Source organism: Vanacampus margaritifer, chromosome 3 (assembly GCF_051991255.1).
Source record: "Vanacampus margaritifer isolate UIUO_Vmar chromosome 3, RoL_Vmar_1.0, whole genome shotgun sequence".
Taxonomy (NCBI): domain Eukaryota; kingdom Metazoa; phylum Chordata; class Actinopteri; order Syngnathiformes; family Syngnathidae; genus Vanacampus; species Vanacampus margaritifer.
In genome coordinates this window covers 18,651,123-18,663,529 of record NC_135434.1, presented here as the reverse complement: position 1 = coordinate 18,663,529, position 12,407 = coordinate 18,651,123, and positions in this window count along the sequence as shown.

Sequence of the window (12,407 nt, the reverse complement as noted above, 5' to 3'; positions counted from 1 at the left end):
CAGGACTTGCGTGTGTCCAAAAGAAGACCCTGAGGACGTTTAACGGCTGTAATATATATGCCACAGGGAGTTAACAGAAAGCATAGAAGAATAAGCATTTAATTATTTCAATCATTCCAAAACAAACAAACAATTCTGATCACAAGAAAAGCAAATTAATATTTAGTATGACATCAGGTTTATTTTGGTTATATATATATATATATATATATATATATATATATATATATATATATATATATCACAATATCTGATGTTTTTAACAAACCAATCCAGAGTAAATCAAGAGTCAAAATCGGTATAGGATTGGGCGAGTTTCACTATGATGAATTTATTGGAACTAAGCACAGGTACCTCGGTACAAGTGAATGCAAGAGGTTGCCGTTGACTCCCGGTTCAAGACGGCGGTTAAGTCTACACATCCTTAACCAGCCGATGTTTGTTCTAGTGGTTGCGCATATATATATATATATATATATATATATATATATATATATATATATAAAATGCTGACAGTGGCAATGTACTTTGTGCGCCTTTTGAACAGGAAATACAAATTCAGCTGTTTTAATGATAAATGATAATTATTGCATTGAAAAGGAAATCAATGCAAAGCACAGATCTCAGAACAAAAATGACAAAAAAAAAGGCAATCATGACAAATTTTTTGATCCACAGAGAGCAGCCAACAGGGGGGGGCAGAGCCTCACTTGCCTACCCCGAGCACACGGCCCACCCTACTGCTTCCAGGTGAGAAACAAAGTATCTGACTTGAGAATTCTGAACTTCATTAACTAAATTAAATACTATAATACTCATACTAAACATATCAAGTGTGACTGTTTTTATTTTGTGCAAATGTAACATATTTGGAATTGTCTTCTCTTATATCTGCCTATAGTCTGACTTTCCAACGATGCAGTAGTCAATTAATCATATTGCGGCGGGGGATGTCCTGCCTAGAACTCGAGGAAAGCTTCTTCTAGAACAGTGTTTCACAATCCTGGTCCTCGGGGCACACTATCCAGCCTGTTTTCCATGTCTCCCTATTCCAACACAGCTGAGGATTTCATTTTCAGGCTTCTCCAGAGCTTGCTGATGAGCTGTCATTGGAATCAGCTGCGTTGGAATGGGGAGACATGGAAAAGAGGCTGGATAGTGTGCCCGGAGGACCAGGTTTGAGAAACACTGTTCTAGAAAAGCGTCTTACTGTTTACATCCGAAGTTGTGACCAGTGAAAGAGCAGAGACACCTCACATGTTTTTTGTGAAAAGAAGCAGTGAACCAGAAGAAAAATGGATCAAACTAATTCAACTAAATCCGGCTAATGAAAATAATAAGAATGAAAGCTTCCTAAAACTATAAAAGGCAAAACTGAGTCAAGTACTTCTAAAATTGCAATTAATGTGATGCTCTCTGCACTCTCATATCGTGCATGGGTGTTACTTGAAATATTTGTGTGCGTGTGCATGCGTGTGTTTGTTTGGGGGGTTTCATCATCCTTTACTACATAAATATTATTTCATGGCCATGTATTCATGGTGTATGACAGGGCTTTTAACATATTCAAATGAGATGCATGTGTATTCTTTCTGTGAAAAGGCTGGTGCCTGGTCACAGAGAAGTGCTGCGAGGGGAGCTGGTATAGTCATGCATATTCAAATCCACTGCTGGACATGGCTGCCCTAAATAGTCGAAGAGCGTGCAGCACTCAAGGGGGGGGATTGTTTTTCATGTGCTGTTTTATTTTCTTCACCACTCCACTCCCTTATTTCACATAAGCATGGCGTATATATTTTATCATTGTTCTTTGCTCTACGTGTATTTATCTGTCTACAGTATCTGTTAGAGAAAAAAAATCAAAATAAAAGATGAATTGATGATGGTCCACAAAATTAGCTGTGCACATATTATTTCTAATAATTTAAACAAATATATCAATGATGACTCTTCCGTTCCACCATTCTCTAATCCTTCTTAATTTAATTAATGTTTTTTAACGCTGAAAGTATAAACATGGATCCAATTATTCTCCAAATATAAAAGTTAAAATGATATACAGAATGAAATTGTGAGTCCCGACTAACGCTGTACATTGTGACACTTTCTTTTATGAGGCATTAAAAGGAAGCTTCTTCTCACACCACCAAACAAAGCCTCTCTGGAAGAGAATCTCATTATGACTCGTAATGACAAATTCAGCCTTTGCAATTATTTGCTGCCATTTCCAGGCTATATCTCGCAGAGAGAAAATTCAGTTAGTGCACGGTGGGCCATAAACTCAGTGAGGTAGTGGCCCAGCCTGGACAGTGATATACTTGCTTAGGGCTATATTACTGATGAAATGCAATGACGTAAATAAGACATTGGTGTTGTTTTCCCATAAAAAATAAAAAATAAAACTACGTTTCAGCTTACGTTGCACATGATTGCGGCTGTTTGCATTGTTTGCGATGGCCACTCACACACAATCTTACTGAAGAAGTGCAACATCTTTTGCAGCGAATGCAGCATACTGTATGGTAATCAAATGCACTGCAATGATCTCATGCTCATCAACAAAAAAGCTTTTAAAAACATCCGTAGATGGCTGTTGGGAGAGAGTGAAAAGTTAGCAATGGCTTTTCGGGCTTGTTGTCATTTTAATCAAGTCCCATTAGAAGTACATTTAAATTTCTGCTTGACAGACACAAATGGAAAAACATAAAAAACATTTGAAGACCATGGCAATGGATTGATTTGCTTTATTTATGTTCATTCCCTTGCTATTTCAGAACAGGACTGTAAATCACAATAAGGCATAGCCTTTTCATTCATATTTAAACGTTTTCTTATGACTCGGGATGATTTAGGCGGACATTGTTGTCAGTTCAGTGCTCGGCTGTAGTCGTCCTCTACACATGTGGTCTGAATGCAGGGTCCTGACCTTTGACACTTTTATTGATATGCGGACACTAGCATTAGCCAATTAAACCTAAAGGTCTACATGAGGAATCAGAAAAACATTTCAACTAAAGTCTTGTGTATTTTATGCCTATTCCTCACAGAAATTCTAGGACTAGATTTAATGTAATAGTCTTAAAGCGTCGTTGTAGGCCTCACTCCACAATCTAGCAATTACTAAGAATGAATCTTATCAATTATTGGTACATTTTGATTAGCATTGTTTGAAATCCATAAAACCTGGTGTATTAATTGGCACATACATTTTGTGGAATTAAGTACATTGCAGTGGTTTTGAACATTTTAGATGAAGTATTAAACTCACAAATTATTCATTATTTAGTCAACCTTTCTATTTATATATCAACAAATAAATTCCCGACAGTAAAAAATGCATGAGGTACAGTATAATGTAAAACATAACATTATAGCAGAGCACTCAGTCTAAAGGGGGTTAACATATTATTGGTAGTTGACCTAAATGTGAGCAAATCATAAAGTCCCTCCATGTTCAATAAAATTTTACTTTGAAAGCTATAGTGAAAATTAATCTTGAGCTAATATCTTTAATGATCTTTTTCAATAAAAGACTCACAGTAAAGGAGCCCATCTATATGAAATAACTACTTCCAGATCGCAGAGGCCATCAGAGTGACAGGCGGGTCAAGAGGTCGTCAGACTGCCGAGCGTGTGCAGTGGGCTGTGTGAAATAAAGGACACAGGGGACAAGTGAGCGCGCCTTGTCTGACCACCCTCAAAATATTGGCTGTTCTTTACTCACTGCACAGAAACCAGTAGAGAACAAAAGATGTACACATTGTCTTTCACTAGATACACAAACAGTGCTCCTGTTTTTATGTCAAAGTGTGGTGTATTTATGGCAAGAAAAAAAATTAGATGCGGATACATTATATGCAGATGACACATCGATAAAAAAATAAAATAAATAAAAAGCTTACAAAAGAATGCTAAACTGCTTATTTAATTCCAAACATTGTATCAGTTCTATGGTCCTAAACTGAACACAGTTGAGTGTGCTGAGGAAAAATGTTTTGTTGAAACGTCGCTGTGTTGTTTCATATATCATTGATTAGACAAAATAAAAAAGCCATAACGTTGGGTCAGGGAACACAGGGTGCTGACATTCTATCACAGCAGACACATATTGACTGGTCCTCTGAAAGTAGTCACTCACTCATCAGTGTGAGGCAGCCTGATTGAGTTGCCAGCAGCCACTAAATGAGGCCTCCATCCAGCGTGGGACGAAATGAACTGCAATCTTTTCAGACCTTGTTGCAGCTCAGAGACCAAGTGAGTCTCTGAGTGCACGTGTGTGTGTGCGTATGTATGTCTGAAAGACTGCTTGTGTGAGCAAGCGGGAAAGAGAAAGATAAAACACAAGTGGATTTCGAATAAGTTTATTGAGAAAGAAGAAAGCCATGAAAACAGAACAACTATGGGGTTCATTGATGAGAAGAAAAAAAAAATAATATATATATATAATATATACATATTTTATTTATTTATATATATATTATATATATTATATATAATTAGAGCTGTCAAATGATTAAAAATGAAATTTACATTTTTAATCAGATTAATCACATTTTAGGATTTTGATTAATCACGATTAATTGCATAATTAAAAATACTTTTCAGTAACATTTTTTTACAAATAATGTAATGAGGACGTCTTCAACATTTTTTGATCCACTGCACACTCTAATCCTCTTTTTCTAATCAGTTAATTGGTTGCATCATTTAAAATGACGAATCAATATCACACTCGTTTTTTACAGTACAGTACATATTTTTAATTATAGATTATTATGAAATTACTGTATAAATGACTAAAAGATGCAGCCATATTACTTACTATTAGTTAAAAAAAACACTTTTATATTAAGAAGAGTATGAAAACTATAGTATGTATTAAAGTATGAGAAAAAATATTTCATTGTACATTTCATTGTAGATTTAGAACAGATATAACATTTTCGATTAATCATTAGGTAACTATTGAAGTCATGTGATAAATTCCGATTACAAATGTTAATCGCCTGACACCCCTAATACATACATACATATATATATATATATATATATATATATATATATATCAACATTTTTTGATCCACTGCACACTCTAATCCTCTTTTTCTAATCAGTTAATTGGTTGCATAATTTAAAATGACGTATCAATATCACACTCGTTTTTTATAGTCAGTACATCTTTTTAAATTAAATAAATTATTATGAAATTACTTTATCAGTGACTATAAGATGCAGCCATATTACTTACTATTAGTTTAACATTTTTTTCCACTTTTATGTTAAGAAGAGTATGAAAACTATAGTATGTATTAAAGTATGAGAAAAAATATTTCATTGCACATTTCATTGTAAATTTAGAACAGATATAACATATTCGATTAATCATTACGTAACTATTGAAGTCATGTGATAAATTCCGACATTTATTACAAATGTTAATCGCCTGACACCCCTAATACATATAGACTGTACATATATATATATATATATATATATAAATATATATATATATATATATATATATATATATATATATATATATATATATATATATATATATATCAACATTTTTTGATCCACTGCACACTCTAATCCTCTTTTTCTAATCAGTTAATTGGTTGCATAATTTAAAATGACGAATCAATATCACACTCGTTTTTTACAGTTTTAACATTTTTTTCCACTTTTATGTTAAGAAGAGTATGAAAACTATAGTATGTATTAAAGTATGAGAAAAAATATTTCATTGTACATTTCATTGTAGATTTAGAAAATATATAACATTTGCGATTAATCAATAGGTAACTATTGAAGCCATGTGATACATTCCGATTACAAATGTTAATTGCCTGACACCCCTAATACATACATATAAATATATATATATATATATATATATATATATATAAAACATGCACTGTATCATACTATATTAAAACCATTAGATCACACTGATAAATGGTATAAGCAGTGAGAAGCAAAAGGGCCATCCCAGGACACTTTAACACGTTTCCCAGCATCCTCACTTCTCGGACTCTCTTAGTAATGCAAAGAGAGAAAAGCATGCAGTTAATTACGGCTAATGAAGGCGTGTTTGACCAGAGGAGGAGGAGGGGTGCGCATTAAGAGAGAGCGAGTCAAGCGGCTTGAACCAGGGGGTTCCACGCACAATTTGTTTGAACCTGGGTCCTCCTCGCTCTCTGCATGCTAATTTACCTTGGGGCTGCACCGCCTGTTTTTAAATATCGTTAATTGACTTAAGAGCTCATCAACGTGCTTCGTCTTCATTAGGTTAATGAAAAGGCCCAATGTTTATTTTTCGTAACAGATTGTGGCAATGACATAATCTAATCGGTTACTTCCACTTCTTGAAGGATTGAATCTTTCTGATGTGAGCGGTTGGAGCCATTGGGATGCTGCACATTTGTGGGTGTCTCCTACAAAGCAGAGATGGCGTAGGAATTAGAAGAAACACATTTGGCCCTTGGCATCAGTCTGTTTTGCCCCTCTCTAATTGCCAGTGTGAACTAACAAGTACTAATGGTAATTTTTGATGTGTGGTTTGTTGGGGTGGCTAGCTAGAATTTTTTTTTGAAAAAGAGACACCTCTGACAATGTGACATGTGTCTATGTATTACTAATGGCGAGCAATAATTCAGAAAAATGTCATGTCCAGGACTTGTGTTATTATTTGTACTCTGTGGTCTTGTGAGTTTTAAATTCATTATTAATAAAGTCTCACGTTTTATTTTTACAACTGACCAAAACTGTATGCACTCATTAATATCCTTTGTGGAGTAATGGGGGGCAAGGCAAGCCGCAGTTTTTAAGTCTAGAATGTGGCCGTTTTCTAAATTTCCACATAATAATAACAAAAAAAATGTAAGTCAAGTGTTTGCTCCTTATATTTATTGTATATTTATGTAATAAATCAATAGTAAAACAGTTATTAAAGCCGCAGTGCATGAGTATTCTTGCTGTATTTGTCAGTATTTCATATTTTATATTTGATGTCGACTGGCGACATTCCCACAGTGGCACACCGAAAAAGTGGTACCAGAAATGACACATTTTACTGACCAGCACGGCCCTTTGTCACCCATTTGTAAAAAGTTACCTAAACATTTTGCCTTTCTGTAGCAGAAAATAATCAAGAATAATTCAATCCAACTTGTCACTAGAATCATCTGTCAATTACTTTTTTTAAATTCAGGTATTTATTTATTTTTGAGAACTACTGGTCTACATCATATCAAAGCGACAACTTTGTTGTTGTAATGCAGAATTCCACCCTAGGGGGGCGACAGGAGCTACATATTGGAGCTTTAATAGCACACAATACACGACGATACCTTTGTAATTCTCACGTTTGTCTTGCTTCTCTATATATAAACACTGGTGAAGAACATTTTGATTTTATTTTGATTCATTTATTTTTATATTTGCGTCTTTATTTTCTGTGTAAGTCAGTCTAATTTGTTTTAACATTTAGGCAAAGTGTGTTCATCTTCCTCTCGAGGCCAGTAACACCGGGGCCTATCCATCTCGTGGTTAGGCCCATAAAGAGTGGCGGGGTGGTAAAAATAAATCAAATCCCAAGCCTGGGCCAGGCCTGGTACTCTTCACAGTATGGACCGTGTGGTCATCAGAGGGCTGCAAAAGCTCTTGAGTGAGAACTTGCGAATCCTCCCAGGGGCTGTTCTGGGGTCAGCTCAGCCTCGTATTGCCATAAACAGCTCTCATTGCAGCCAGGTTCCTCCCTAAGCATTCTCTGCTCACCGTCCATCCTCGTACTCCCTTTCCAGCACCCAAAAGCAGACGTTTCCAATAAATCATTTGACCCCCCCCTTCTCTTCTTCTTTGGCACTTGTCTAGAAGCCCCCTGTCTGTCCCCAACTTGGCCTGAGATGATGCGTTCAGCTGAAGTCACTTAAATAAAAAGATCGCAGTGGGAGACATAATGTGTTAAAGTAATAAGATGGTCTCTGGCAGGTCATGGCCCCTTTCCCTGCTCCAGTGCTCCTGTGGAGGCTCTTTGAGTTAATGGGCTGTGGTCAGTGCACTGGTGAGCCATAAAGGCTGCCCTCCGAAACTACAACCCCATTCAGAACATGGGCTTCTCCAAAAGCCACTAACTGGCCCATCTTGATAACAGCACACCCAGCACTATTTTCCACAGTACATCTGACACTCCCAGGCCCCGTAAATCTTCCGTATTTATAATCTCCACTTGGACCTTTCTCCCCTGACGGTCATCTTTACACAACTGTCCTTGCTTGTCAACCAGTTTTCTGATGAAATACAATTTCAAAATGATGAAGAAGCAAGCAATCCTTGTTTCGAATCCATATCCAGCGAGTCGCTGTGTTGACTGATGAATAAAGTTGTAAGCAGAATAGTGTTAGGCAAATCATCCAGTTGGGTTTCAGCAGCAGCGGGTTATTTTTCTGTGTGCTAACCTACAGTACCTCGGCTCGTGTGTGTAATCTTGCTGAACGGAGGGAGTGACTGTTAATGAATGTAGCTTCAGGGATTAATGGGAAGAAGCAGGGAATGTGTCACGGAGAAGTGTTCTGGCATGGCGGCGATGGCACCTCAGCCCCCATCTATGCCTCCACTTACAGTGATTACATGTGAACCCCTGTCATCTTCTATAAGTGGTTTTATGAAATTGTATTAAATGCCATTGTTTATGCCTCACTTTTCACTTCCTCATTGGTCTTCCACCATTGTTTTGTTGCCCACCCTTAACACGCTTCATTTAAGTTTCGCTTTAGCTTTCATCAATGAGGCGCTATCATGTTTAGGCAAATTAACCAATTATTCTTCTTGCCAGATTCACAGAACCTTGTGTTTCTGAGCTCACATTCATCATTTTGGTTGTGAATGATTAATTTTTCATGGTTCACGCGGAGATCAGTAACAACACCAGACTTTTAGTGAAACAGCAGCTGCTAAAGTAGGACAATTTGCCAGAGCCAAGACTCCGACTGATAACATTTCCGTTTATTTAAGCCAGCAGAGCAATCCAATTGATGGCATGGTTGGTCGTCGACGGCATAAGAATAGAGGCCTACACTAATATTTTTTCTTTCTTTTTTTTTGTGGGGCATACAACAGCAGAGGTGGTCTGATAAAAGTTAAGTTAAATCCTTCTGGCAATCAGATCAGGAAAAGATTTAAAGCTGCACCCCACTACAGTTTAGAGGGAATTATTGGTTTTGTTTCTAATTTCACATCATGTTTCATCTCAATGAGTTTTTTCTTTGGGAGAAATTAGTTGATTAGCTCCTAAATATTTCTTATTATACCTAAAGTAATGTCATTGCTTCTCAAAATTATTCAACCACATGCCATAAAAACAAAAAGAGATCGAGCATCATGAAATATGGTGACCAGATGTCCCGTTTCGTCTGGGAAAGTACAGTTTTTTAGCTTTGGGTCCCGCATCCTCATTGTTTTGTCCCAATATTACGCAAGTCCCATCCCGGTGTCCCGTTTTTGCCGTGTAAAAGCCTATGTAAATCACACAGTTGTTATCGCAATTCGTACCATAAACCGATTAAGACGGAATTTGCTGCTGAAATGTCAACCAAGATAGCATTTAGCATTAGCGATTGACCACCTGAGCAACTGTGACGTCATTTTTAGTCAACCGCAAGTGACAAAATGGCCGCCCCCTGAGATGGATAAATATTGGTAGAATTTTCTGCCTAATTCATGTTCCACAAAAAGCAATATTAATCAGAAACCCTGTTTAGATTAGCAGGGCTGCTTAGAACATAATTTAGTAAAGAAAATCTTTGGGTTGACTGTCGTCACCTTCTGGATCTTTGTATTCCACCAATGTTTATTTTTTAGAACAGTATCTCACTATCTCGGTAACATACTGACACGTGCGAGGGGGGAAAACAGCCAGACAGAATCCCCGCCTCCCCCCACCATGGCTGTAATAACCTCCTGGCTTTGGAGCAGAGTCTTTGAGAGATATCCTTGAGCCTCACCTCCATCTCTCTAACAGGTCACACAGAGATCCAGGAGATAGTGGGCCATAGTTAAGGTCCAGATCTGCTATCGAGACTTGAATGATGGAGGAAACCATGCGGCGACATGTTTATTGTCACCCAGATGGTGCACAATGCAGAGGCTTGGTGAGCTACATCCGGCCCTAATATAATTCATTGGGTGGCACCATTGTGAGGTGACTGATAAGACCTTCACTTTGCCTTGCACTGGTCACTTGTCTCAAGGAGACTCCAGAGAAACTTCACACTTTACAAATGGTGGCCAAAATATCTAATCCCACCTCTGTTGTACTTGCTAAAACTTAGTGCTGAGAGGTCATTTATAATAAGAGAATTCTCCTTTTGGTCATTTGGCTCTCGTATTAAGAGGAGAAAAGCAATCCCTTTGAAAGAAAAATAATGATAGGCAGACACGAGGGAGTAGAAGTACTTACAAGAGCCCACCCAAAGTGGGACTTGAGGTTTCTCAGTTCTCAGTCCATGACTTAGTTGTGGCTGTCCACACAAAATGAGGTCTCCAGAGGTTTTGTGCTTTGCTTTGGCATGTCAAAATATTTTGTCACCTTCAAGTTCAAGAGAAAAAAGCTGAGAAAATATTATTGTCACAAATGATTTAATTGTGCTATGTTTGTTGACATTTGGATAGTGAAGGGCGACTTTTGATATGGTGGTACTGCTCGGATCTGTTTCCCATCCAACCATTGTAGAGCCCTTGACAAGGTAAGTATACATAATTGCACTCAGTTATCTAGAAATCTGTTCACCATTATTCATTGGCTGATGTCATCTGTGACATAACACTTGAAGTGTTAGTTCAAAGTGATCATGACCGCAGACCAATTGACTTATCAGTATGGACGTTACGCTGGAAAATATTGACAATTCCCCATCAGTAACCAATTTAATGCACTTTTAGGAATCATAACGCTTGAATTTGCAAACACTTTTGAAGAAGTGTCCCTTATATAAGATATTAGTTAAGCAATTTACATAAGCTGTATTTCTTCCCACCTCTTTTTTGTGTTTTGTTTTTATTGTCTTGTATTTTCCTATGTGCTATTTTTCTGTTTTGCTTGTACAGTTGTTTGATGTATATAACTTGCATGCTCAGAATTTAAAAAACAAAAAAACTAATAAATAAATAGTAAATGCATCCATCGAGCAGCCTAAGGAGGGAAGCCCAGACTTAACTCTCCCCAGCAACTTCGTCCAGCTTTTCCAGGGGTAACCGTGGCATTCCTGTATAGAGGACCAAAACTGCCAAAATAAAAAATAAATAAATGACTAAATAAATAAATAAGTGAAAGTGAAATAAAAAACGTAAATAACAAAATATAACTTGAAATTAAATAAATATATATATATATATATATTACATTTGTATTTAATTATATATTTTTATATCCGTTGTTATTTTCACTATTAGTCATTTCTTTATTTATTTAGTCATTTATTTATATTTAATTTTGGCAGTTTTGGTTCCTAATGCCAGGACGAAATGTTATTCAAATGAGGGGGGAGGTCCTAAGCGTGTCTTGGGTTGCAAACTGCCTTTCATTGGTCGAATGAGTAGCTCGGCGAAAATTTGACAACTGTCTTGTCCACTGTCACCACAACTTGCGACTTGAGTTGCTCGACTACAAGTCGAGGTGGCAGTGGACAAGAGGAGCTCTCTAATGCAAATCGGCACGACTTCCTTGTTCGCCAAGCCGCTCAATCGACCAATGAAAGGTAATTTGCAACAACGGAGTCCAACCCAAGACAGGTTTAGGACCGCCCCCTCATTTGAATAACATTTCAACCTGGCAGTATGGACCAAAACTGCAAAAATTAAAAATAAATTAATGACTAAATAGATAAATAAATGGCTAAAAGTGAAAATAAAAACGAATATAAAAATATAATTTGAAATTAAATAAATAAATATATATATATATATATATATATATATATATATATATATATATTAGATCAATTTTTTTTTTCAGTTTTAGTCATTTATTTATGTATTTAGTCATTTATTTATTTAGAATTTTGGCAGTTTTGGTCCTCCATATTCGTTGGCCATCCATCGAGACACATGAAGAGATTAACACGCCTACAGCACTATGCCACGTAAGATAAACACAACAAAATAACCTGTGTAGCGTGAAAATGTATTGCTAAAGATTTGCAGCCCTTTTCTGTGGTCGATTATGTGTTATTTATTACTTAATTAAAACACTTGACCCTACCGTGAAAATGTTACCATCATTTAAATTCCTTCGAACTATTATCAGTTGGTCGACTGATCGTATGGTAGCGTTTTCATTTTTGTATGTTTAATTTGTTATACACACTGAATTTACACAGTTATACAATTAGTCAAAGAATATAAAACAG